Here is a 26765-nt window from a genome sequence, read left to right as displayed (position 1 = left end):
CTCTAAGACTCTTGTTTCTTCATCTGTCAACTGGGGATAACAGTCTTTATATCATGGGATTATTATGAAGATTAAGTGAGATAAGGTAAAAGAAGAGCTGATAAAGAGTGATGTGATTATTTTAAATAATGCAGTGTCCTGTGAATCTTGGTGCAGAGGCCCGTGGAGGGGAGGGGCAGAATCTGAGGGTGGAGGGAACATGCAGGAGGGGTTGGCCAAAGCTGGGGGGGCAGCCAAGATTGCCCAGGAACACTGCTGTGGAAAGAGAACAAGACTCTTGGGCACACACTGGCCTTCCCAAGGGAGTCTGCGGGATTCCAAAGCTCAGACAGGTTGGGGTGGGGTGGCCTTCAGAGAAAAGATGGCCAGAAGGGAACTCCTTGGATGAAGGTGGAGCCATGGAAAATGGGAACATCCCCCAATTCTAGAGAGGATTAGGTCATCCCAGCTGAAGCCAATCAAAACTCTCCCTTGGGGAGGCAAAAAAAGGTTTTACTAGGCCAAAACTGCAGCGATCTCTAGCAGCTGCCAGGAAAGGAGGCGAGGCAAGGCGAGCCTTGGGCCTGAGGCCATGAGCCCTGGAGGTCCCACCCTGGCTAGAAAAGGAGACTAGGGGAGAGCTGGGGGGCAGCCCAGAAGCTGGGGGAGGGCGGAGCTGTCTGAGTTGTATGGTGGTGGTGGGATGCCCTTCTGGAAAAACAATTAGGTCCTCATCAGAGGCAGCCAACAAAGCTTCGCACACTGGGGCTCTGCGATTCTTTTCCCTTAAGGAAGACAAAAAGCAGGATTAGCATTCCTTCCATCAGAGATGTTCTACTGATTTATACATATGGCGGTTTTTCCCCCAATAAACCAGAAGTTTAAACTGGGGATCCTGCACTTCCCTCCTAATTAGAGAGAGCCTTGGCAGTGAATGAATGTGGGTTCAAGTTCCAGGGCAGCAGCTGACCTTGGGCAGGATGCTTGACCTCTGAGTCTTGTAAAATGGGGATCACAGTACCTCGCAGGTGTCTGTGGGCAGCCATCTTCTCCCCTCCCCCAAGCCCTGGGTTCAGAGAATGAAAGGAAACATACTAACTGTGAAGGTAGACAGTCAAGCGTACAGAAGGATATTTCCTGTGTGGGGAAAGCCATGGGGGCTGGTTTCTAGGGGCCAGATGGGAGAGTGCAGTGCCAGAGCGGTGCCCCTGGTCCCAGGGTGGGGACCTGGTTCTTAGTCACTGTCTCCCAGTTCAAACTCCCTTCCTCCTAGGCACCACCACCTTTTCCCACTTCTCTCAGGCCCTAAAGAAATGGTACAGAGCCCTTGGGAGAGGAAGCATCCTTTTCCCAGACACCCTTGGGGCTAAAAATCCCCCAAACCTGAAGTCCTCCCAAGGCGCTGACGTCAGCCTGAGACGGCGGCTGCTGAGCTTTTCTGGTAACCTCTTCCTGCCAGCGGCCACCTCCGGGAAGGACAAGGTTGGGCCCCAGGCCAAATCCTGCAGCTGCTCCACACCTGCCTGGCCTACTCGGACCATCTCGCAATCCTGGGGCCTTGAGGGGCAGAGGTGGCTGGTGGGCCATTCCCCTCCCTGTCGCCACCCTCTCCAGGAAGCCAACCGCAGATTCCTAGTGCCTCCTCTTGCTGATGGGAATGGAAGCAGAAGTACCTCCCCTCCCCTGTCCTCCACTCCTTCCCTCCCCCCTCCCCCCATCCCCCATGACTGCCCTTTTCCTGGTCCAGTCACAGGCTTCGACAGGCATTTGAGTCTTGTGTCCAAGGAAGCTCTGACCCCTGGCCCCCCGTTAGGGATTTTTAGGCCAACGAGTTATAGAATTTTATTTTATTTTATTTATTTTTGCTGTACGCGGGCCTCTCACCGATGTGGCCTCTCCCATTGCGGAGCACAGGCTCCGGACGCGCAGGCTCAGCGGCCATGGCTCACGGGCCCAGCCGCTCCGCGGCAGGTGGGATCTTCCCGTACCGGGGCCTGAACCCGAGTCCCCTGCATTGGCAGGCGGACTCTCAACCACTGCGCCACCAGGGAAGCCCGAGTTATAGAATTTTAGAGCAGACATAAGGATCTCTCAAACCAGGCTGGTGTCCTTCAGTGAGTGGCTTCTGGGTGCCAGGCACAGCACTCAAGGCTTCACAGGCATTAGTTAACCCTGACAACTGCACAAGGGAGATGTTATGATTGAGCTCTTGTTTGCAGATGGGAAAATGGACGCAACGAAAATGGACTTAAGCAACTTGCCTAAGGCCACATGGCGGAGCAAGCCAGGTCTTGTGACTTCAAAGCTGAACTTTGCTACCACGTTACACTTCTCAAAGCATATTCCGTGGATCATTTGTTCCCGTAGATCTGCCAGGAATGAGAGAAACCTGTGGTTAAGCATGCCAGGGAAGTACTCTAGATTCAGCTCCACTTTGTGGAATGTCTTGGAGCATATTGACAGATTAAAGGCTCTGAGAAGTCCTGCAGTGAGTTAAATCTGTTTAACTCTCTCTAACCCAGTGTTTCCCAAACTTATTTGCACCTGGGAACCCCACCGCTTTTTACAAACGCGACACTGTTACCATCCTGGAGAATGTGCTGTGGGAGATGCCACACAAGATCACATTACCTGTCTTGTTCAGATAGCGCCTGGCATATATTAGGAGCTCAATAAACACGGGCTGGATAAAATTAACACACATTTCCCCCATTTCTGGTCATCCTAGCCCTTTCCCTGAAGAGTCCCTCAGCCGTGGAAGATACTTCACATCCAACAGATGACCCACTCCTGATGGCACCCCTGTGTGGGTCTTCTTGGCTGTGCTGGGGTCACATGGAGAGAAAATTCCATTTAGGCAGCTTCTGAGGCCTCCCCTATTTTAGCCCCTCAGAGGTCTCTATTCTAAGGACAAAGGGAAAGTTCTGAGACACTTCCGTTCAGTTTTGGCCAGCAGGAATATGGGCGTGGATGAGGGTGTGAAAACCTCCCACCATTCATCCTCCCCCAGCCCCTCAAGCCCTCCCAGCAGTACAGTGCAGACCCTGAGGCATCCTTCCACCCCTGTCAGCACTCACACCTCCGTTTTCACCTTCCTTGGCACCCTGCCCCGAAACCCCTCGCTCCCTCCCTCTACTTTTTATACCCTATCAGCCCCTCTTGCTTCCTACCTTCTCGGACTCGCTTGAACTCCAGGCTAGACTGGAATCAGATCCTCACTGGGGACCATGAACACACAGCAGGCCAGACCCCTGCTCAGAGATTCAGGTGTAACTGCTGTGGGATGGGGCTCAGACCATCCGTACCTTCAAATACAGCGAGGTCAGGAAGGACGGATGCTCGCCAGCACCCATTGCCCTTTTTCCCGTCCTTTGGTGACACACCCCTTGGCAAGCCTCCCAGCCCAGAGCAGGTGCCAGGGTGCCCCAGCTGCCTGCTCCTGGCTCCTGAACACTGCTGGGAAAAGGCCCCCACCACAGCACTGGCACTGCTATGGACTCAGACTCCCATCTCGGTGCCACCTGCCAGCACATGTAGCAGTCCTGGGTCTAAACCACTTACTATTCTGGGTCTTCGTCACTCTCTCCATGCTCCCTTCCGACCCCAAGTCTAATGCTTAGCCTCTTGTCTCCTACTACTGGAAAAAAAATTGAAGCCACTGGGATCACATGATTTCCATCAAATTCTCGCTCCCTACCAATTCTGCTACTGCCACCCCACTGCTTTCCTGTTAATTTTAGAAGCAGGCCAAAATCTAGGTCAAATCCCCCAGCCTATGGAGTCAGGCTGCCAGGGTTCCAATCCCATATATATCCCTTACTGGCTATGTGATCTTGAGCAGATTTCTTAATCTCCTCAGTGCCTCAGTTCCTCATCAGTGAAATGGGATGACACTCGCTTGCCTTTACCTCACAGAGTTAATGAAGGATTAAACGAGATAGGCCACACAGAGAGCTTGGCACAGGCAAATGCTAACAAAGGCTAGTTATTGTCATTGCCCTCTCTGCCTCCTCCAAACTTTGTTCCATCATTATGAACCTCTCCCTGTTTCTAGCTCATTCCTCTCAGCCTATAAAGAGACTCCTGTTTCTCCTGTCCTAAAAAAATCTCTTCTTGATTCTATGTTCTTGATTTCTCTTGTCCCTTCTCATCCAAACTTCTCAGAAGCATCCTTTATCAGCTTGTTCCTTTCCTTATCTCCCTTCTGTTCCTCAGGGATGTGGCTTCTGGCTCTACCATAGTTCTGACATTTGTCGGGGTCACCAAGGACCTGGCTAAGACCAGTGGGCATGTCTCAGTCCCTGACCTCTGCCTCCTGCCCTTGACTTTGTTAATCACATCCTGCTTTGTGAAACTGTGGATGGCTTGGCTTCTGTGCTTCCTTATCAGTCCCTTTGTTCTCCTTGTACTTCCTCTGCCTTCCCCTCTCTGTCTCCGGGCTTCTCATCCGCCACTGGTCCCAGGAAGGCTGTGGGGACCCTGAGTCTGTCCTTGGTTCATGGATCTCCTCTGCCCTCACATTCCTGTCAGGTGATCTTAGCAGCTCTCATGGCTTCTACTTCCACTTGATGGTTGATACCTGCTATGAGCTGAATTGTGTGCCCCCAAATTCATATGTTGAAGCCCTAACCCCCAATGCTATCGTATATGGAGACAGGGACACTACGGAGGTAATTAAGATCAAATGAGGTTATAAGTTCGGGGCCCTAATCTGATAGGACTGATATCCTTATACAAAGAGGAAGAGACGCCAGAGATCTCTCTCTCTAGGCTCACACAGAGAAAAGGTCACGTGAGGACACAGCGAGAAAGGGCCATCTATAAGCCAGAAAGAGAGGTCTCACCAGAAACTAACTCTGCTGGCACCTTGATGTTGGACCTCTAGCCTCTAGAACTATGAGAAAATAAATTTCTGTTATTCAAGTCACCTGGTCTGCAGCATCTTTTTTTTTTTTTTTTTGTGGTACACGGGCCTCTCACTGTTGTGGCCTCTCCCGTTGCAGAGCACAGGCTCCGGACGCGCGGGCTCAGTGGCCATGGCTCCACAGGCCCAGCCACTCCGTGGCATGTGGGATCCTCCCAGACCGGGTCATGAACCCGCGTCCCCTGCATCGGCAGGCGGACCCTCAACCAGTGCGCCACCAGGGAAGGCCCTGCAGCATCTTGTTATGGCAGCCTGTGCCAACTAATACAGTATCTAAGTATACCAGTTAGCTTTTCCTGCATAACAGACTATTCCAAAATTTAGTGGTCAAAAACAAAAGCCATTTATTTAGCTTACCTTTCTTCAGGTCAGCAGTTTGGTCTGGGCTCAGCTAGGCAGCTCCTCTGGTCTTGGGTCTGTGGTCAGCTCCTGGTTTGGCTGGGCACTGGTTGGTCAGGGTGGCCTCAGCTGGGATGGCTCATCTCTGCTCCATAGCATCTCTCATCCTCCAGCAGGCAGGCCCAGGCTTGTTTTCGTAGCAATGCAGCAAGGTTCTAAGAAAGCAAACAGAATGGAGGTTTGGAAGGAAAACCTCAAACTATGCAGACATCTGGGCCTTTCCATTCATACCTGGTACTCTGGTAGTTGACTTCTCAAATATCAAGACGTCTTGAACAATGAACTAAGAATATAGAATAATAATTAAATAAGAAAAAGAATATATATATATATATATATCTGAATCACTTTGCTATACAGTGGAAACTAACAAAACATTGTAAACCAACTATACTTCAATAAAATAAATTTAAAAAAAGAATTACAAATAAGTAAAGTCTGGGAAAACACATAGCATTTTAAGGTATAGTTGACCGGACTTGCAGATGTAGAGTGAGGATGGATGAGGAAAACAGGCCTCCTCCTGAGTAGACAGCTTGCTGGACTGGATGGAGGATGGAAATAATTTTCCAAACACTTATTACTTGTTGGATACTGTTCCAAGCACTTGGTACACACAGAACACCGAGGTGATTGAGAAAATGTCTCTAGAACCAGACTTGCCTGAATTTGAACTCCAATTCAGCCACTGACACAGAGAAAGTCACTTAAACTTTCCGGGCCCCTGGTTCCTCATCCGTAAAATAGGCATAATAATGGCACTTGCCTCACTGAGCTGTCATGAGGATGAAATGAAGTGATACCTGTGAGCCACATAGAAGTGCCTGGCTCATATGGTGCCCTCTTAATATCTGTCATTGTCATTATTGTCTCATTGTCATTATTTGTCTCAACCCATGACATTGGCGATTTTGTCTCTATTTTACAGGTGAAGAAACTGAGGCTTGGAGAGGTTAAATAAATACCATAATATGCAAGGTTAGGATGTGGCTTTGGACCCAGGTGGTCATAACTCCAGAAGCTATGTTCTTTTTTTTTATTGAAGTATAGTTGATTTACAATGTTGTGTTAGTTTCAGGTGTACAGCAAAGTGATTCATTTATACATATGCATAAATATATATATACTTTTTCAGATTCTTTTCCTTTATAGGTTATTATAAGTTATTGAATACAGTTCCTTGTGCTATATAGTAGGTTCTTGTTGTTTATCTGTTTTATATATAGTAGTATGTATCTGCTAATCCCAAACTAATTTATCCCTCCCTCCCCTTCCCCTTTGGTAACCATAGGATTGTTTTCTATGTCTGTGAGTCTGTTTCTGTTTTATAAATAAGTTCATTTGTATCCTTTTTTAGATTCCACAAATAAGTGATATCATATGATATTTGTCTTTCTCTGACTTCGCTTAGTATGATAATCTCTGGTTCCATCCATGTTACTGCAAATGGCATTATTTCACTCTTCTTTATGGTTGAGTAATATTCCACTGTGTATATATACTCCATCTTCTCTATCCATTCATCTGTCAATGGACACTTGGATTGCAGAAGCTATGTTCTTAATCACCGCTTCCTTCATATTCCTCCCTCTACCATTCATCCACAGGAAGGGAGCATGTTTGGGCTTAAAGATAATGAGTATGGTTTTAGATATAGATGTGGAGTTGCCTCTAGGACAACCAGGTAGAGACTTCTATTCAGCAGTTGGGTTTGTATGTGGAGTATAGAAATCAAGATATTGTAGACAGATAGGGATTGAGCCACGGGCGGATAACATCATACAGGGAGATGGTAGCATGAGAACGGAGGAGTGTCCAGGGCACATTTAAGGAGAGGATGGAGGAAAAGGATCCCCTAAAGGAGCTTGAGGATGAGCATCCAGAGAAGGGAGAGGGAGGTTTTGGAGGAAGGAAGACCATAAGTCTGAGTTTGCCTGGGGGAGTCTCGGTTTAGGACAGCCTGGCATAATAATTAATGAGCGCCCTTTTTCACTTTGAACAGTGGCCCAGTTTGGAAGATGAATTATATATTCACCCTCCTTAGAACGTCAAGGAGGAGGAAATGTAGATGTGAAATACTGCAAAGAGGACAAGTAAGGTAAGTTTGGAAAGTGGGTTCCGTTGGAATTGGATTTGGCAAACTGATGACCTTGGAGAGAGGTTTCTGAGGAAAAAGATGGAAAACAGGATCAGGCTGAAATCTGAATAAGAGACAAGTAGAGATAACAAATGTTCACAAGTCTTTCCAGAGCTTGTCTGGGAAGGGAAGAAAGAGACAGCTATAGGGAACGGAAGAGAAGGAATCCCTCTCCCAGCCACACTCCATGGGGAAGGGATTTGAGCATGTCAGGCCCAACACGGAGGAAGCCAATGGATAGAGAAACTGACGGGCAATCAAGAAGATTGCTGATGGATCGAGGTCCCTGGGGAGCCAGAAAGTACTAGAGTCCAGAAAAATGAGAAAGAGCCTTTTTCTCAGGCTGCACCGCATGACATTTGGGATCTTAGTTCTCCGACCAGGGATCAAACCCGAGCCCCCTCTGCAGTGGAAGTGCAGAGTCCTAACTACTGGACCGCCAGGAAATTCCCAGGAAAGAGCCTTGAAGAAATAAAGTGGGAGATTTAAGAAATGGTGGGGAAAATTGTCCCAAGAAGGTGGGTTTCTGGGCGCGGAACTGATGACGGGGACAGCATCATCTCGCAGACTCGTTCGGCTGTGGCAGAGCGTGGTCAGTGACGCCTGGGTCTTTCCTTGGCCATAGACTCTTCAGCCCCCCACCCCAAATGCACATAGCTACACATGCATGATTTCTACACATGAGTCAGGAGGCTCACAGCAAACTGATGCCCACAGGGGAGCCCAGACCACAGTGAGGAAGCTCTGCTCCCTAGAGCACTTTCCCAGGGCTTGGGTGTCCTCACCCCAAAAATCTGTTCTTTCCATCTCCCCCAACTGATCCGTAAATGCTCTCAACAGCCATGAAGGCAGCTCCTTCTTCATTTTAAAAGATTTTCATAACACGCCACAACTCCCAAGTTTGTAGGTTACTTTTCGCCAGTTACAGTCAAGCCCAGCTGCGTCCAGGTACCTCAAGGGGAGAGGTTCCTTAATCCCATCGGTGTGGTTACTGGAAGTCTCTTCCTAGGGAGGGTTCTCCTGAGGGTCCCTCCTGGAAACCCATAGGCCCATTCCTGGAGTCTGGGCTCCCCTCCTTGACCAGAGAGGAGCACCCTTTCCAGCTGCCCCCTCCAGACCCCAGGCCGCGTAGCCTTCTGGGTGCTGAGCCTCTCATTGAGGATGCTCCCTTCCCTCCCAACCCATGGAAAGACTATGTCTGTAAGAATTCTCTTCATCTCTTACACTTTATCATTTAATGAATATTAATGCGATAGAGAACAGCGCCTTTCATTTATTCAGCAAATGTTTGTCAAGCTCCTTGGCATTCCAGGTGGAGTGCTGGGAAGGCAGAGGGGGTTAGTGCGTGCTCCTAGCGCTAGAGGCGTCCTTCTGAGGCCACGCCTGCTTTGTCCTAGAAGAGCCCACCCAGCCACCCAAAGAATTCTGAAGAGTTGACAGCATTTAGGAGCAGTGTCCTATGAATCGCCACAGAATTTTGGCTTAAGATGGCGAAAGTCTTTACTGCTATTAAACAGTAGTTTATTTCTATAGAAAGAGAGGCCTGTGTAAAGGTAGTATGACAGGGGAAGGTAGGTCTTATTACACACTGCAGATGACGGATTGGAGACACAGAGAGGTGAGCAGTGCCTTGAAACCCTGCAGGTGATCAGTGAGGGGCCAGCGGACAGCCCAGGCCCTCTGTCTTCTGAACTGGAGGATGAAGAATCCAAGAGGAGACAGGAGAATACAGGGAGAGAAAAAAATAACCTGGAGAAGAGTTGGTGAAGAAGTGGGGAAATAGTCAATGAAGTGACGTGGATAGAACAGACAACAAACAGAGGTGGGTCGAATCTTTGAAAGGACAGACAACTAAAATCCTCTGACAGAAGGAGAGATTCCCAGATCTCTTAATTCCCGGTGCATGGGCGCCGTGGCCTCAGGCAGACTTGAGTCCCTTGCAGAAAGGGCAGCCCCCTGATCCCACCACAATTCCACCCTGACCCCTTTCTTTTGTCACCACCCTGCACCAGCCCCTGTTTCAGCGAGCATGCTCTCTCACCCAGGACTTGCTGCCATGACCCCTCTCTGACCTGCATGCCCTGCCACCCGCTGGACACCTCCCCTGGTGGCCTCACACCCACCTCAGTGACAATGTTTCATTCATTTATTAAATTCCATCTTGCAACCTGCATTGTGTGCCAGGAGCCACTTGTGCCAGGCTCAGAGGAGACAATAGACAGCAAGCAGACACTGGCCTGCCCTTACTGGGAAGATAGAGATAAGTCAAATGAGCAACAGCTTGTTACAATACTTTGTGAGGACACCCTACTCACCCTATCCCACCTTCAAGCCTGGATACTAGCATCATCATCAAGCAGCAGCTGGAGCCTCCTGGGTCCTCCGGGCTTTTCCACCTCCTGCATGCCCGCATGTCCAGGTGATTCTCTGTGCCAGTATGTCACCTCCTTTTCTTTCTCCATGACCTCTGCCTAGACTCCTAGTCTGCCACCTCCAATCTCCACCCAAAACCCTCCTCCACATTGCTGCCCAAGTTTCCTTTTCTTTTTTTTTGCGGTACGCGGGCCTCTCACTGTTGTGGCCTCTCCCGTTGCGGAGCACAGGCTCCGGACGCGCAGGCTCAGCGGCCATGGCTCACGGGCCCAGCCGCTCCGCGGCATGTGGGGTCTTCCCGGACCAGGGCACGAACCCATGTCCCCTGCATCGGCAGGCGGACTCTCAACCACTGCACCGCCAGGGAAGCCCCCAAGTTTCCTTTTCTAAATTACTAATGTGATCACAGTATTCCCAAGATTAAGAACTTCTTTACAGGAACTTCAAAGAGAAATAGAAAGTCATTGGAGATAGAATTTAATTCAGGACTCTTGGTCCATAAGAGAATAAGTAGATGTGGATGCACACACACACACACACACACACACACACACACACACACACGCACACACAGCATGTAAAAGAACGAAATAACATAAATAATAAGGTAGAACTAATTTATATGGAGTTTTTTCCTCTAAAGATAGATAATAGAAGAGCCTGAGGAAAATTCACCAAAATTGACCATATTTTAGGAAATAAAGAAAACCTTAATAGATTTCAAAAAGCAGAGTACAATCTTCTGATTGTAATACAGTAAGACTAGAATTTAGTAACCAACAGAAGATAAAAAGTCACTACCACCTGGAAATATGTTTTTAAAATTTATCCTAAACAACTTGAGTTAAAGAGGAAATACAAATCAAGAAAGGAAGATTATCTAGAAAGTAATGATAAACTCTTTGGAAACATCAAAAATGATGAATGCACAAAACTTTTATCCATGCTCTTTTTTCCCTGCCGCATTTGAAAGCCCCCTCTATAGTTTGTGCCCTGTGACACCCTGCCCACCTTTCTCTGTTCTCTCCATATTTCCGTGGCTCTTGCCACTGAATTTCTCAACAGCTCTAGAAGCTGCCACCTTCTTTTACCCCTCCACACCTTTGCACCTTTATGCCATTTGCCTGGAATGTCCTTTCCCTTCTTACCTACCTAGCAAACTACCTACCTGTTTACTCTTTAAGACTCAACTTTGTGGTCCCTTCCTTTGTGACGCCTCACACAGAATCGTCCACCCCTTCCCCCTGTCCCCAGAGGCCTTGGCACCGTCCTCTGGAGAAGATGGTGAGTGAAAAGAGAAGCCGGGTCAGGTCTCAGCTGCCCAGGCCAGCAATTTCAACACTGTGTCACTAACACCCAACTCCCTTGTCCCTGTCACCTTCACCCTCTTGGAAGCTGGCTGCATTTCTAGGGGCTCTTTGCTCTAGGTCCGTTAATATCGATAGATAAAACAAAAACAGGAAATTGTGTTAATTCTGCACATGAACAAACTCATCTGTCCTTAGCTGACCCCCACCTCCTTTAGGCTGGCTCACAAATAGCCTCCTCTTGGGGCCCTCACACAGTGGTTCCCAGAATGTGTCCCAGAGATTACATGTGTTTTGTTTTGGAAGAAGTTAAGGAAGGAAAGTGTTCCCCCATAAATTTGGGAAATGCTAGGTTGAACAAAAAGTTATATCAAATCACCACGATGTACACTTCAAACATCTTACAATTTTATATGTCTATTGTACTGCAGTAAAGCTGAAATTTCCAAAAAGTGTTAAACTGGTCTCATGTTGAACAGTTTATCAGGGGACTGCCCTGGTGGCCCAATGATTAAGAATCTGCTTTCCAATGCAGGAGACGTGGGTTTGATCCCTGATTGGGGAACTAAGATGCCACACACCATGGGGCAACTAAGCCCGCGTGCCACAACTAGAGAGCCTGCGTGCCACAACTAGAGAGCCTGCGTGCCTCAGTGAAGAGCCCACGTGCCGCAATGAAAGATCCTGCATGCCGCAACTAAGACCTGATGCAGTCAAATAAATTAATTAATCAATTTAAAAAAACAGTTTACCAGAACTTTTAATCACTGATAAACATTATGAAGCACCAAATAGTATGCAAATTTCCCCAGAGTACTTGAGCTTGGAACCTTTTAGTTAACCATGCCCTATTACATCGTGAAGAACAGTAACGTTTTCTTCTTCTTCCTTTTTTTTTTTTAAAGATTTAATTTTACTTATTTTTGGCTGCATTGGGTCTTCATTGCTGCGTGGGCTTTCTCTAGTTGTGGCGAGCGGGGGCTACTCTTCGTTGTGGTGCATGGCCTTCTCCTTGCAGTGGCTTCTCTTATTGGGGAGCATGGGCTCTAGGTGTGCAGGCTTCAGTAGTTGTGGCATGTGGGCTCAGTAGTTGTGGCGCACGGGCTTAGTTGCTCCGCGGCATGTGGGATCTTCCTGGACCAGGGACTGAATCCGTGTCCCCTGCATTGGCCGGCGGATTCTTATCCACTGTGCCACCAGGGAAGTCCCAAGAACAGTAACTTTTTTTGAAACAGAGTGGAAAGTGCTACACTCCTTTTCCTCACCATTAGCGGCTGACCTGATCTTTTGTTTTACTGGAGAATTTGAAGCCATACAGAAACTGCTCCCTGATACAGCTTCCTCCCTGACACAAACTCTCTCTCCTTCATATTTTCTCTTCCTTTCCATAGAACTCAGAGAATCATTCTTTCCTTATTCTTTCCTTATATTCTCGATGCAGTACATTCCCTTGCTCTATTTGTCTCCTTATTCATCTCTTTCTCTTTCCTGATATCACTTCTCCACTTTCAGTCATTCTTGTCTTAGTGTGGATCACCCTAGAAGCAGACCCTGAGGTGGGAGGGACTGCGTAGGTGAAGGGGGTGGGGTGGGGAAGGAGTGATACGGCAAAAGAAAGTCACCAAAAGCAATGGCAAGCCAAGTACCACAGTGAGCACTGGAGCTGAATCCCGCAGGGCAAACTGGAAAACGTTACAGAACACGTGCCTCCGAAGTATTCCTGCGAAGGGGTGAGGGAGCTGGGGCATTCATACCCCGTATGTCAGGCATCGGTCAAGGGCTACACAGGATGAGGGGTTGTTATTTCCCAGACACTCCCCCTCAGCCGTGTGTTTGCCAAAGTGGGTTCCCACACCTTTAAACCAGTGGTTCTCAACTGGGGGTGATATTGTTCCCCCAGGGGACACTTGGCAATGTCTGGAGACATTTTTGATTGTCACACTGGTTGTGGAGGTGCTAATAGCATCCAGTGGATAGAAACCAGGGATACTGCCAAACATCACAATACACAGAACAGATACCCTCCTCTCCAGCCCCCCACCCCAAGCCTAACAAAGAATTTTCTGGCCCAAAATGTCAATAGAGCTGCGGTTGAGAAACCCTCACCTTTAACAGTGACACAGGTACTGGCAGAGGGCATGCCAGAAATGGTAAGGGGATCCTTGAGAACATGAGTAGAGTCTTCTATGGTGCTCGAGGCACTCTAGTCTAACATCAACCACAAAATTGTCTCAACCTTGCTACCCTTAAGCAGCCATTCCATCTGTTGTGGACTGAATGTTGTCCCCCCAAGATTCACTGTCCCCAGATGTGATGGCATTAGGAGGTGTGTCTTTGAGAGCTAATTAGCATTAGATGAGGTCATGAGGGTAGCGCCCTCCTGAATGGGATTAGTGACCTTGTAAGAGTCATAGGAGCACTTGCCTCCTCTCTCTGCTCTCTGCCACGCGAGGACACAATGAGAAGTCAGCAGTCTACAACCCAGAAGAGAGTTCTCATCAGAACCAGATGATACTGGCACCCTGATCTCGGCCTTCCAACCTCCAGAACGCTAAGAAATAAATTTCTGTTGTCTATAAGCCACCCAGTCTGTGGTGTTTTGTTAGAGCAGCCTGAACGGATTCAGACACCACCCCTCTCTCTCCTTCTACTCTCACACAGCTGAAGAGCACCCACCCCTCTGCTCCCACGTCCTCACACCCGGTCTCCTGCTGGCCACCTGTGATCTGGCCTCTCTCATCACGACTCTGAATATCTTTCCTCCGGAGATCACTAGTGAAGTCATGATTGCTAAATTGACACTTCTTGGAACTTACTTTGCTGCACTTCTCTGCATTCTTTGAAACTCATCTTCCTGGCTTTGGGACACCCTGTAACCCTGGTTCAGCATCTATTGCTCCAACTAAGTGAAGACTAGTCACTGGCAGCAGGTCAAGGGGAGCTGGCAAGGACCTGGAATCCATGGAACCTGAGCCCACGTAAATGCAGGGGAATAAGGCCATCTGGGTGAGTTAGAAGCCAGACAAGCAGTTCTAGAAAACAAGGTGCCCCAAGGGCAATGCCAGGAGGCAAACAGCAGCCTGATGAAGCTCCCAGGAGCATGCAGCCTGAGGTCCCAGAGCTGAGACGGCAGCAGGAGGGCTGCAGGGTTGGAGGAAGTAGAAAGGGATGCTGGTCCAGAGCAGTCACAGTGCTAGTGCTGGACATGAGCACTGGCCGTTATCCTCAGGAAGTCAGACCAAACAGAGGAGCAGCAAAGAAAACAAGTGAGACAATCGTATGAAAATGCAACAGTAAAAACATGGTACCAGGATGGCAGAGGGGAAAAGTCAGAAAAGCCTTTGTGGAGTCGGTGACACAGGAGCTGGGTTTTGAGTGAAGAATCAGAGTCAGACCCCAAGCTGAAAGAAGAGGATGACACCAGAGAGGGGACATCGGGTGCAAAGACACAGCACCAGAGCCATGAAACGGTCCTTAAGTGTGACTGGAGGGCAAGTCTGAGGAAGTGTTTGGGGTACACTGGCAAGCTCACTGGGGGCCTTGAATGCTAAGCCAAGGACCCAGAACAATCCTGTGGGAAATGGTGAATGATCTTTAAGCCCAGGAGAAGTGTGATCAGATTTGACCTGAGACAGTTAAAAGGTCACATGGTTGTTTGAACAGACAAAGGAGATAAAGGCAAGCACTGAAGCATCAATCATTTATCCAGTAGCTTTTTATTATTCAGTAGCTTTTTATTAAACACTCCATGTCAGGCACTAGTCTCAAGACTAGGGATACAGACCTGAACACATAGACAAGGCTCTCTGGCCTCAAGTAGGGGGTGTGTGTGTGTGTGTGTGTGTGTGTGTGTGTGTGTGTGTGTGTGTGTGTGTGTGTGTGTGTGTGTGTGTGTGTGTGTGGTGAGGGAGACAGAAAGGAACAAATCTACAAATATGGTTCAAAGGAGTTTGGGAAGAATAAAGCCGTGAGATGTGACGGAGTCACTGGGAGCCTATTTGAGGCAGATCAGGAGGGGAAGCCCTCTCAGAAGTGATGATACTTGAGCTCAATGCTCTGTGAAAAGAGCCAACCTGTCTGTGAAGCTTGAGGGACAGAGCCTTCCAGAGAGGCAAGAGTTCAAGCAAAGTCCCTGAGGTGGGAGTTTGAAACACAGAGAGAAGGCCAGCGAGGGTGGCAGTGGAAACCAGTGGAAACCAAAGGGGATGGATTCCAGAGCTATGAGGAGTTGATTGACAGCCCTTGGTGACGGTCTGGATGGGAGGGAAAAGGAGGGAATGGGTCAGGGATGACTTCCCATGTCCACTTTGGGAACGTGGGTACCACCCCTCCCCCAGACAGAGACGGCAGAAGGAACTGGGGTTTTTTGTTTTTAAATTAATTAATTAATTAATTTGGCTGTGTCGGGTCTTAGCTGCTGCACATGGGCTCTTTTTTGCGGCATGCGGGCTTCTCTCTATTTGTGGCGTGTGGGCACCAGAGCATGTGGGCTCAGCAGTTGCCCCGCAACATGTGGGATCTTAGTTCCCCAACCAGGGATTGAACCCGCGTCCCCTGTATTGGAAGGCAGGTTCTTAACCACTGGACTGCCAGGGAAGTCCCAGGAACTGGTTTTGATGAAACGCTGTAGTGAGCTGATCACTGGTTTGTCCACTTGGACGAATTTTATGTCCAAGTTCTAATCCCTGGAACTGTGAAGGTGATCTTATTTGGAAGAAGGGTCTTTGTAGATGTAATTAAGTCAAGGATCTTGAGAAGAGACCATCCTGGATTTAGGGCGGGCACTAAGTCCTATGACAGGCGTTCTAGGAGAAAGGCAGAAAGAGATTTGAGATGCAGAGACACTGAAGGGAGGGAAGAAGGCTCAGTGAAGATGGATACCCAGATTGGATTCATTGCAGCCACAAGCCAAGGAACACCTGGGGCTACCAGAAGCTGGAAGAGGCGAGGAAGGATTCTCCCCTAGAGCCTTCAGAGGGAGCGTGGCCTTGCTGACACACTGACTTCAGATTTCTGGCCTCCACAGCTGTGAGAGACAAAATTTCTGCTGTTCTAAGCCACCAGGTATGCGGTAATTTGTTATGTCAGCCACGGGAAATGAACACGGGCCTCTCCATGTTGAGTGTGGGGAGGGAGATGGAGAAGTTGACTGGGCGGGTGGGTACATGGAGCTGCCCTCAGGAGAGAGGCCAGGGCTGGAGGTAAAGCTTTGAAAGCCGGTTGAGCTTACAGATGACGGTTTAAACCCATGTCAACACAGAACCTGGAACACGGTCCCAGAAGCTCTTTCGCGGAAGTACAAAACAAAAAGCTTCCAGATTTTTTGGAACAGATTTCACTCACTGTTGTAACCAAACACCCACACTATATATCAATGAAATATAATGTTCATTCAAAGAATATGTTTATAAACATTTTAATATCTTCTAATAAAGAACCGTTTTGTCAGATTATTTTCTTAAGTCAAGAAGGCTTGTACTTCCTTGAACTTCTTGGAATCTGATGTGAGGCCAGCCCGTTTTACATCGGACACCACTGAGAACATAGGAGAGAAAGGCTGCAGTGGAGGAAGTGCCGGAAACGGTATTTCCTAGTTGATGGTGTCGCCTCGCAAAAATTCCTCCCGATGCTTCTGATGGGCTGCGGAAGCGCTGCCATTACACAAACTGTGTTTGTACCTCCTCCTTTTTATCTCTTCTCTCTAAGGTGTCTACTCACTGGTATCGCAAAAGTGACTTTCCTCTCTTAGCGTCAGGTGGGCCTCGAACGTTTGCAGGGTCCAGGGCAAGAGTACAAGTAGAGGCCCTTGTTCTGCATGTCAAGGCTTTACAAATGATTAAACCCACAACATGTTAAATAGAATAGGGTTTGTCTACCTACCTTGACAAACGACTGCCTAATGCCCTGGGAGGTCAGGATCAAATTCAGAACTCTCAGACTTCTTGGAGTTCTGCCCTGGAACGTGGGGTGTGAGCGGGGCAACCTCCTCACACCTGGCCCCCACCACCTGCTCCGCAGCACACCCAGAGAGGCTCTCCGGATGCAGACAGACGCCCAGGGCCCGGGGCCCAGCCCCAGCTGCATGCACACCCCCGCAAACAGCGCTGCTCAGCCTGCCTGGGGCCTGAGCTCCACCAAGGGCTTCCAGAGGACCGGCCCAGAGAAGAGGCCCTGCACGGGCCCTGGAGTTGGTTTGGGGCCATCTGGGCAGGGAGTGCTGGCATCTAGGGAGAAGGCGTGGACTGAATAGCTTTGACCCCTGCAAACTCCAGGGGGGTGAAGGGGGCAGGGGCTCCTCTTTCCTGGGTAGATGGGGGGCGGGGGTGGTTTTCAAGAAGCAGCAGAGTAGACCAAGACACGGCCATGCTCAATGTGTGCATTTTCTTGTACACTTTTTCGTTAAGAAATGAAATGCTATAGATATGTTGAGCCCTGATTAATAAACGTTATTAGGATGCCAATATTGCACTGAGTTTTAGAAATCAAAGATCAAGTCCCTATAAAGTTTGAAAACAGTAAAACAAGACTGATACTAATGAAGCAGTATCTTGGGTGGCAGTGCTTTCCAAAAATTTTTTCACTCCTTTTTTTTTTTTTTTTTTAACAGTTACTTATTTATTTATTTGACGGCGCCAGGTCTTAGTTACGGCATGCGGATCTTTGTTGGGGCATGCAGGATCTTTTAGTTGTGGTATGTGAGATCTAGTTCCCTGACCAGGGATGGAGCCCGGGCCCCTTGCATTGGAAGTGCGGAGTCTTAACCACTGGACCACCGGGGAAGTCCCAATATTTTTCATTTTATATCTTCACCGTCTCCTCTCCCCCACCAAAACTGGGCTGGTAGGAAAAGTGTACTTTCAGGGCCCCAAATTTGTAGAACATAGTAACACTCTCTTACAGAAGTTTATTTCAAAACTCAAATTTAATGGAGTAATGAGGGAAGATTTTGTTCAAGAATTCTCCAATCCTTGTTAGTTTTTTTTTTTTTTTCTTTCTCCCGCCCTTCAGGGGTCAGCTCCTCTGGTTGGATCCAGGTTTTAGAAGGGTAATCCACTGTTTCCTACTCTGGATTGAATGTGAGTCTATTTTATTTTTTTAATTAATTAATGAATTAAATTTATTTTTGGCTGCGTTGAGTCTTTGTTGCTGTGTGCAGGCTTTCTCTAGTTGTGGTGAGCAGCGGCTACTCTTCGTCATGGTGTGTGGGCTTCTCATCGCGGTGGCTTCTCTTGCTGTAGGGCACGGGCTCTAGGCGTGTGGGCTTCAGTAGTTGTGGCGTGTGGGCTTCAGTAGTTGTGGCGCATGGGCTTAGTTGCTCCGCGGCATGTGGGATCTTCCCAGACCAGAGCTTGAACCCATGTCTCCTGCACTGGCAGGCGGATTCTTAACCACTGCGCCACCAGGGAAGTCCCAAGTCTATTTTATATATGTATTATAATTTCTACTTCATTATAGGAATAAGCTCTTAGATGTTCTGCAAGTATCTGACATTTAACATTTTTTAAACTGAGCCCCTTCCCCAGTATCTGTGGGCTTGCTCCCTCATCTCCAAATTTTGTCCACATGTTACCTCTTCAGGGAGGCCTTTCTTAGTCACGCTATTGAAACTTGCAGCCCTCTCCTCCCCAGTCAATACATCCAACCTCTTCCCTGCTTTATTTTTCTCCATAGCACATATCACTGTCTGCTATACTCATATTTTATTAATGTTCTGTTAATTATCTATCTCTCGCCAGTAAAAGGTCAAGGTTTGCTCATCACTGCATCCCAGTGCCTAGAGCATTGCCTGGCACAGAGTAGGTCTTTACTAATTATTTATTGAATGGTGAATGATTGGCTTATTGGATACCTACCCTTGGCTCCCACCTTAGACTCACCCTGTCTAGAAACAATTCTGACACCTCTTTACGCCAATACCAGGTTTAAAAAAATCAGCATCATCTTTCCTCCCCGTTTCTTGGGTCTCAGCCACCAAGTTCTCAAGGCTTGGCAGTTCTTGGGTTTTGTCTCTCACTGATACCCTGCCCTTAATAGGTGCTCAGTAAAACACCATTGCAAGGTTGCTTCTGGCTACCTTGGGATGGAGGAAAAAGACAAAAATTCCTATTTCCTTTTAACCCTCTGAACTATTAGATATTGTAAAAATCAATAGTGCTGTAATAGACAGCATTGGTTTCCTATCTATCTCCCATTCTCCACCCTGGCTTCTTCACTTCAGGTGTTCAGCAGCCTCTGCCTGGCCCACTACATGTTCAGGAGATGCTGACTCTAACCCTTCAACTTGGCTGTCAGAGAAAGAGTGGGTCCAGATGAGTTTTAGCCATTCTCCATATATATGTCAACACCCTCCCAGCCCTGACTAAGGGCACAGACCCAAGTTGACCCAATCAAATGCTTTCTCTCTCCTCATAGCTGTGAACAAGATAATTCCAGCTGTCTCTGTGACCCCAAAGGAACCAACCCAGGAGAAAGCTCTCACTGAGGATGGCAGAGCTGAGAGGTAAAAAGAGTCTGGGTCCTTGATGCTGTCTCTGTGCTGCTGGTCACAGGGTTCCTTCAGGAACCCACCTTATGCTTGCACTGCTGGTTCATTCATGCCCTCATTCTACAAGTACTGATTAAGCTCCTGCTATGTGCCAGACAGTGTTTTGCAGGCTGGGGATATAGCTGTAAATCTAAACAGACAAAAATCCCTACCTCATGGAGCTTTTATTCCTGTGGGGGAAGAGATGAGTGACAGACCACAAAAAAAATCTATAATAAACAAGAAAATAATATGTTAGAAAGTTATAAGTGCTATGGAAAAAAGTAGAGCCATTTGTTACAGTGGATTCTCAAACACTGAATCCCTGTATGTATTGTAATGTGTTCTTTTCAGTAATAAATCAAAACATCTCTTTTGGAAGTTGACAATCTTTTAGTTTGCATTGTATAAGAATGTATAATTGTGTGCTGGAGATGAGATTCTGATCTGATTTTTTAAAAAGTTCATTTGAACCCATTGTGGATCAGTGGTTGCAAAGAGGTGAAAATTGTCTTGGAAATGGGAGCTTTCCTGGGGATTGTGATTTTAAAAGGTATTTGTCTTTGGACAAGTGTAATAACCACATGAATAAATCTCATGAACTGCCTGTTAGTGTTGCAAAGGTATCAGATGCAAACCAGGCAAATGACGACAAAACAGAATAAAACACAAACACATACACAGAGGCAATAATTTGCAATATGGACTGCCACCGGACTGGCAATGAAAATGAATCGATGCTATCACATGTCACATATTTTAGAGATGCTCCTAAATTCTGGCATAAATTTATCCAACATCAAGCATCATTTTGAAATGTACACAGAACACTATATAAAAGCTATCAAAATAGTCTAACGTTAGGAGCAGAACACAGTGTATCAGGGGATTAAAATGTGAAATCTGTGGAAACCAAATGTATATAATTGTATTTAATTACAAAACCTGGAACTGCTAAGTTTATTGACAAATTGTCAGTCCTGATGCCAAAAAAAAAAAAAAAGTAACAAATAATGATCAGAGCAAAGTAAGCATAGTGATTGACAGGGTACCTCTGTCCAGTAACATAAATGACAGAAATGGCAGCTGATATAAAGCAGCCATTTTTGTTAGCACAATGAAGTGAAATGAGTCAATGCAAATTGGTGAACCCAGTGAGATTCTGAATGCTGGTGTTATTTTAGGGTTGTCAGTATGACAACCTATGAGCTGAGTAAAGAAGTCTATGAAGATATTTTATGCTGCTAATCTTGGCCAACTGGTATGGACAACTCACTGACCCTCATGGCATAGACCAGAAGAGAGGATTTGGGATGGATGGGGAATGGGCTGGAGCTCTGGCTGGTAGTATCAGAAGACCTGTCTACGTAGTCAAGCAGATGCACCAAAGCTATAGCTCCTCACTGATACAAGGATACCATTACCTTCCAGAATATGTATGAAAATTTAAGACAAGTACTTAATAAAGCCGATAAAATTGTCAATCATGTCACAAGCAGGCAATTGAATACCCGACCTTTTTTCTTGGCTTGTGAAGAAATGGGCAATTACTACAAAGAGCTACTGTTTTAAATGAAAGCTCGTTGTCTTTTGATTAGAAAAGTTTTTGCTTGTTCATTTAAGTTATAAGAGGAACTTCAGTTTTTCACTTTCCCTTTGTGAGATATTATACCTGGATGGGCCTGACTTTATAAATTAATCTATGTGCTCATCTAAACACCTATATATACTGTTACGAGGCAGATGTGTGAGTTCCACAGTCCAGACCAAGGAGTTGCAGTGAAGGCAAATCTGGCACCACAGGGCCAAGACTCTAATTTTTTCTATTGCCTAAAAGACTTAGTATTAACTCATCTGAAAATATTTTAGGAAGAGACACTTAAAAGACTTAATAAGAAGGCTTTATTTATTTATTTTCCCCACACTGCAAGTGGCTTAGCAGACAAGGAAACCTTTACTCCACCACTTTAGGGCATCACCTAATAACTTTAGACCTTCTTAAGAAGAACAGATTCTGGAGATAACCTTCAGACGGTTTCTTAAAATACAAGTTTTTATTTGTTTGTTTGATTTTTTGTTTTGAATACAATTCACATCATTTTTTTCCACTTACATCATTTTAAGTGGGAATTATTTCTCAGCATCTGACCCAATCAGAGCAGACAGTTAATCACAGCAGGAGTGAACAGTTACTAGCACTTTCTTTGTGTAAGGCACTATTGGAAGTGCACATATTAACTCATTTCATCCTCTCATTGATGCTATGAGGTAGGTGTTACCCCACAAAGAAGTAAATGTTATCGTCTTTATTTTATAAATGATGCAGCTTAGGCACAAAAGGTTAAGCATCTTGTCCAAAGTTTCCACGGCTAGGAAAGCCAGGATTAAAGTCCAGACAATTCTGGCACACAAGGCCAAACTTTCAACCATTATGCTATATAGGAACGCCTTGCATTATTGTATTTCCCTTTATGTGCTTTGCAGATATTGCATTTTTTACAAATTGAAGGTTTGTGGTAACCCTGGGTTGAGCAAGCCTCTTGGCACCATTTTTTCAACAGTATTTGCTCATTTCAAGTCTCTGTGTCACATTTTGGTAATTCTCATGATATTTCAAACTTCTTCTTCTTCTTATATTTGTTATGGTGACCTGTGATCAGTAATCTTTTTTTTTTTTTTGCGGTACGCGGGCCTCTCACTGCTGTGGCCTCTCCCGCTGCGGAGCACAGGCTCCGGATGCGCAGGCTCAGTGGCCATGGCTCACGGGCCCAACCGCTCCGTGGCATTTGGGATCTTCCCGGACCGGGGCACGAACCCGTGTCCCCTACATCGGCAGGTGGACTCTCAACCACTGCGCCACCAGGGAAGCCCTTGTTGATGTTTTTTTACATAACAAAGAATCATGTCAGCAAGAAGATCCTTAAGAGAGAGGGAAAAAAGTGGCAAAGCAGCAACTCTGCCGAAGCAGCCTTCTTCAGGAGCAGATCATTGTTTGCCTTTATGCTATTCTCGAATGTTTTTAGCTCATATCTCATGGATGGAAGCCAGAAACTCAGGCACCCAACAGAGAAAAAGTGAATTCCAAATAGATAAATTGAAATAATTAAAACCAGACAGCCCTAGAACATTAGGAGGTCTAGCCTTGATCCATGTGCTATAAACATACTCATCTTTTTTCATCCTTTGCTATAAACACTTGGCTGTCTCTCTTACCTACTTTATAGGTTGCGGATGGCAAACTTTCATCAGGGCTATTTCCTAGGGCCTCCCCTGTTTGTGACTGAGCATATCACATTCCTCAGAGGAGAAATTAGGTGATACAAACTAGCTTTAAAACTTGCCTACACCAGCATTCCCCAAAGGTGGTCTACAGAAAATAATTTTGTTGGACTTCAAAGAGTATTACTTGGAAAAGGGGCTCCATGATTTATTTATGAGGCTCTTTGGCCAGAACCATGATTAACCATCTCAAGGGACTAGTGTTCCATGGACTGACTTGGCTTTCAGCGTCACTAGCCTAGACAAAATATAATTAGGAAAGTAAAACTTTGCCTACTTTGCCTAAGTCAGATAAGGCACTCCCAAAGCTAAATATAAGGATATTTGGGATTATCTGGTTTTTTTGATTATTCGTATGATGACAGTTTTTACTTACCAAGTACCTACTTTGCACCAGCTACTGTACTACCATCTTATTGACTCTTATAACGGCCCTGCAGAAGTCTTTTTTTAATCTCCATTTTTTTTTTACATCTTTATTGGAGTATAATTGCTTTACAATGGTGTGCTACTTTCTGCTTCATAACAAGGTGAATCAGTCACACATACACATATGTTCCCATATCCCTTCCCCCTTGCGTCTCCCTCCCTCCCACCCTCCCTATCCCACCCCTCTAGGTGGTCATAAAGCACCGAGCTGATCTCCCAGTGCTATGCGGCTGCTTCCCACTAGCTATCTATTTTACGTTTGGTAGTGTATATATGTCCATCAGAACGACTAAGTAATTCATTCAACAAATTTTCATTATTAAGAGCATGCTAAGTACTGGCCACTCTGCCTGACTCATTGGCTCCACGGCCCTGCTGACCTCCAGATTGGACCTATGACCAAGAGTGGATATTCTTGGAAAACAGGTGAACAAAACCTGACAGAGCTCCCTGCATATCTTTAGGAGACATTGTGACATGGTGGCTAGGAGCAGGGGCTCTGTCTGAATCTCTCATAATCTCAGCTTTCCATCTGAAAAGTGGGCCTAGAGAGAATACCTGACATCACAAGGATGTCATGGGGATCGAGCAAGATCACAGAACATGTTTTGCACGAAGCAGGCATTGGACGTGCTTAACAAATGTCAACACGACCTATGGGGTCAAGACGTGAGAAACTGAAGTATTCGGATTTCCGTGAGAATACTTTGCCTCATCTATCTAAAACCACCAAGAGGGGGAAGAAGGGAAGGGAAAAGGAAATCAAACAATCAAACTGCTGATTTTCTAGTTGAATTACTTTAGGGTTCGTGGTGGGGCCCTGGAGTTTCTTTCGATGTAGAGTGAGACTCCCCACATGGTGATCCCAGCTCACCAGGGCCAGAGAACTCGGGAGGTCAGAGCTGCTCTCCTGAGGGAAAACTGTTCTAGACAGGATCACAGAGCATTCAGAATGATACACAGAATTATAAAGAAAAGAAATCTGGTGCTACAGTTGGAAAATCACAACTAACGGAAACTGAGTTTATTCTTTAAAGGTTAGTAAGTCTGGTTGACTGAGCCACACCTAATACAAGAACAGACTTAGGCGATGATGGAAACTTTATAATGGATGGATCAGGCCAATATCACCAGAAGCCCCTGATCAATGTGAATTTCACTAAGACTGAGTCTACCAGTCCCTAGGTGCCTCCAGGGGTGACACAATAGGGAGAGCCCAGAACTACCTATGAAGAATTCTTGCAAAAAAATGAAAATAAAAAATTGAACCTGACTCCAATCACGTCTCTAGATTTCATTTCATAAGGAAACAGAAGATGTTAGATGACAGCATAAAGATGCAATCATCCAGGGATTTCCCTGGTGGTCCAGTGGTTAAGACTCCTCACTACCATTGCAGGGGGCCTGGGTTCGATCCCTGGTCAGGGAACTAGATCCCACATGCCACAAGTAAGAGCCTGCCGCAACTAAGACCCGGCACAGCCAAGTAAATAAATATTTTTTTTTAAAAAAAAGATGCAATCATCCAAACTCAGAGCAAGGGAAACTCTATAGGACAAATGGCTCGGGTTTTGAACAAATAAATGGCATGAAAAAGGTAGTGGGGTTGGGAGGGGAATTGTTAGAGATTTATAGAGATTTAAAAAATGCAGAGTGTGGAACTTGTTTGGATTCTCTTCAAATAAACCAACTGTAAAAAGGCATTTTTAAAGACAGTTGGGGAAAATTGAACCAATTAGACAACAATTGAATCCAAATATGTTGTTATATCTTATCAGCAGGATATTAAATGATATTAAGGAGTTCTTGGTAATGATAGGTGTGATAACAGCATCAAATAATGTTTTTATTAAAGTACTTATTGCTTAGACATAAATCCTGAAGTATTTACAAGTGAAATGATATGTCGTCTAGAATTCACTTTCAAATATTCCAGCAAAAATGAACAAACAAATAAATAGAACTGTTTGATTGGGGAAGGCTCAATGAAAAGACAGTGGGACAATTGTTCAAGCTGAATGTTGAGTCAATGGGGTTCATACCCTTCTTTCTACATTTGTGTCTGTTTTTAAAATTCCAGAAAAAGTATCAAATGAATAAAATTTTAATTTTTAAAATCTTGAGAGCTTAACAAAGAGTTTTCCAAATTTCAATCAAAGGGAAAACAGGTACCTGGTGAGATTCTAAGAGGATTTTCTGGTGGCAGCCCTGGGGAGCCAGCGTCTCAACAGCACAAGACGTCAGCTACCCATGAACACGGACTGTGAAGCCTCCCTGCACGACCATTGTAAAACTGTCTATTTGACGTGCTGCACTGGCTTCCATAACATCTGACTATCTATGGAGCTAATTAAATGATCAGCCTCAGAGCTGTGAGATGGCCCAGTTTACGTGGGAAGAATCCTTCACGCAATGCGGCAGCCACTAAGCGAATTCCCCTCAAAGCCATAATTAGTCATCCCGAGTTGTTCCCAATCAAGTCCTATCTCAGATAAAGAATTCCCAATTGGCTCCTAACACCTCCCTGGTGGTGAAGTTATTTATTTGATCTCGGCACAAACAGATGGAGGTGGGGCAGACCAGGAGGAAACCCCGTGGGTCTGACCTGGAAAGGCCTACTTTTTGAGTTAAGGTGTCCAGTTAGTGGGGCTTCTATTGGACTAACAGGGACTGACTGGGTCGATTCCTCTTTAAAGGCGCAGGCAAGGCCTGTTGACTGTGGCCCGGAAACGCCAGTCTCTGTGACGAGGCAACTGTGCCCTTGATCTTCTCTGCCAGCATCCATCAAGGCCAGAGAAGGGCCCTGAGTACCACTCAGGGCCCGGGCCTCACCCCCTTGAAGAGAAGTGACAGAGACAAAAAGCATGTTGGGCAGAAAAGCTCCTGTGCTGGGAATAAAGACCTGGACTCAGGCGAAGTCCCCAGATTTGCTGGGGTCTCAGGGTCCTCATCTGTAAAATGGGGGCCAAAGTGATTTCAAAGACTCCTTTTCAACTAAGAAATGAGTTTAAGGGGCTGGAGTTCTTCTGGGAAATGGTGCAAAAACTCAAGGTGAAATGTTTGTGGTTTCCGTCCTCAGCAGAGAGGCTGTATGGCTTAGTGGTCAAGAAAGGATCTGAAACCAGTTCACCCTGGCTCTAGTGCAGCTCCCACCCTCACCAGCCTGCGGCCTTGGGCATGTCACTTAACCTCTTGAGTGTCAGTTTCCCCTCTGTCAAATGAGGATAACAGCAATACCTTCCTCATAACGTTTTATGAGGATCAAGGTAATGAATGCATGTGAAATGGGCGGAACTTAAAGAATAAGCACCATGTAAGTGTTGCTATTATTTTTATCGAGAAAGGTAACACTTTACACATTTTCACAGCCTTAGGAATCTAGCACGATGCTGTTGATGTTTTCTGAATTAATCA

The 26765-nt window shown here is 46.3% G+C and overlaps 2 long non-coding RNA genes and 1 other non-coding gene across 3 annotated transcripts in view; 2 read left to right on the top strand and 1 right to left on the bottom strand.

Moving 5' to 3' along the window:
* Positions 1 to 26765, top strand: part of LOC109548269 (uncharacterized) — a 108155-nt gene that overhangs the window by 76013 nt on the left and 5377 nt on the right. Inside the window, exons 3-6 of the long non-coding RNA XR_012327298.1 lie at positions 7305 to 7400; positions 9084 to 9261; positions 16021 to 16183; positions 19532 to 19619. This is a non-coding gene — a long non-coding RNA (uncharacterized lncRNA). The remainder of the gene's footprint in view (positions 1 to 7304; positions 7401 to 9083; positions 9262 to 16020; positions 16184 to 19531; positions 19620 to 26765) is intronic.
* Positions 1713 to 17211, bottom strand: LOC109548270 (uncharacterized). Its single transcript, XR_002174306.3, has 3 exons — positions 17000 to 17211; positions 5261 to 5457; positions 1713 to 2348 (listed from the first exon to the last, which is right to left on the bottom strand). It is a non-coding gene; the product is annotated as an uncharacterized lncRNA (long non-coding RNA).
* TRNAG-ACC (transfer RNA glycine (anticodon ACC)) lies at positions 24708 to 24780 on the top strand. Its single transcript has one exon. It is a non-coding gene; the product is annotated as a tRNA-Gly (tRNA).

The sequence above is a fragment of the Tursiops truncatus genome, chromosome 17, assembly GCF_011762595.2.
Source record: "Tursiops truncatus isolate mTurTru1 chromosome 17, mTurTru1.mat.Y, whole genome shotgun sequence".
Lineage (NCBI taxonomy): Eukaryota > Metazoa > Chordata > Mammalia > Artiodactyla > Delphinidae > Tursiops > Tursiops truncatus.
This window is presented reverse-complemented; position numbering and strand designations above follow the sequence as displayed.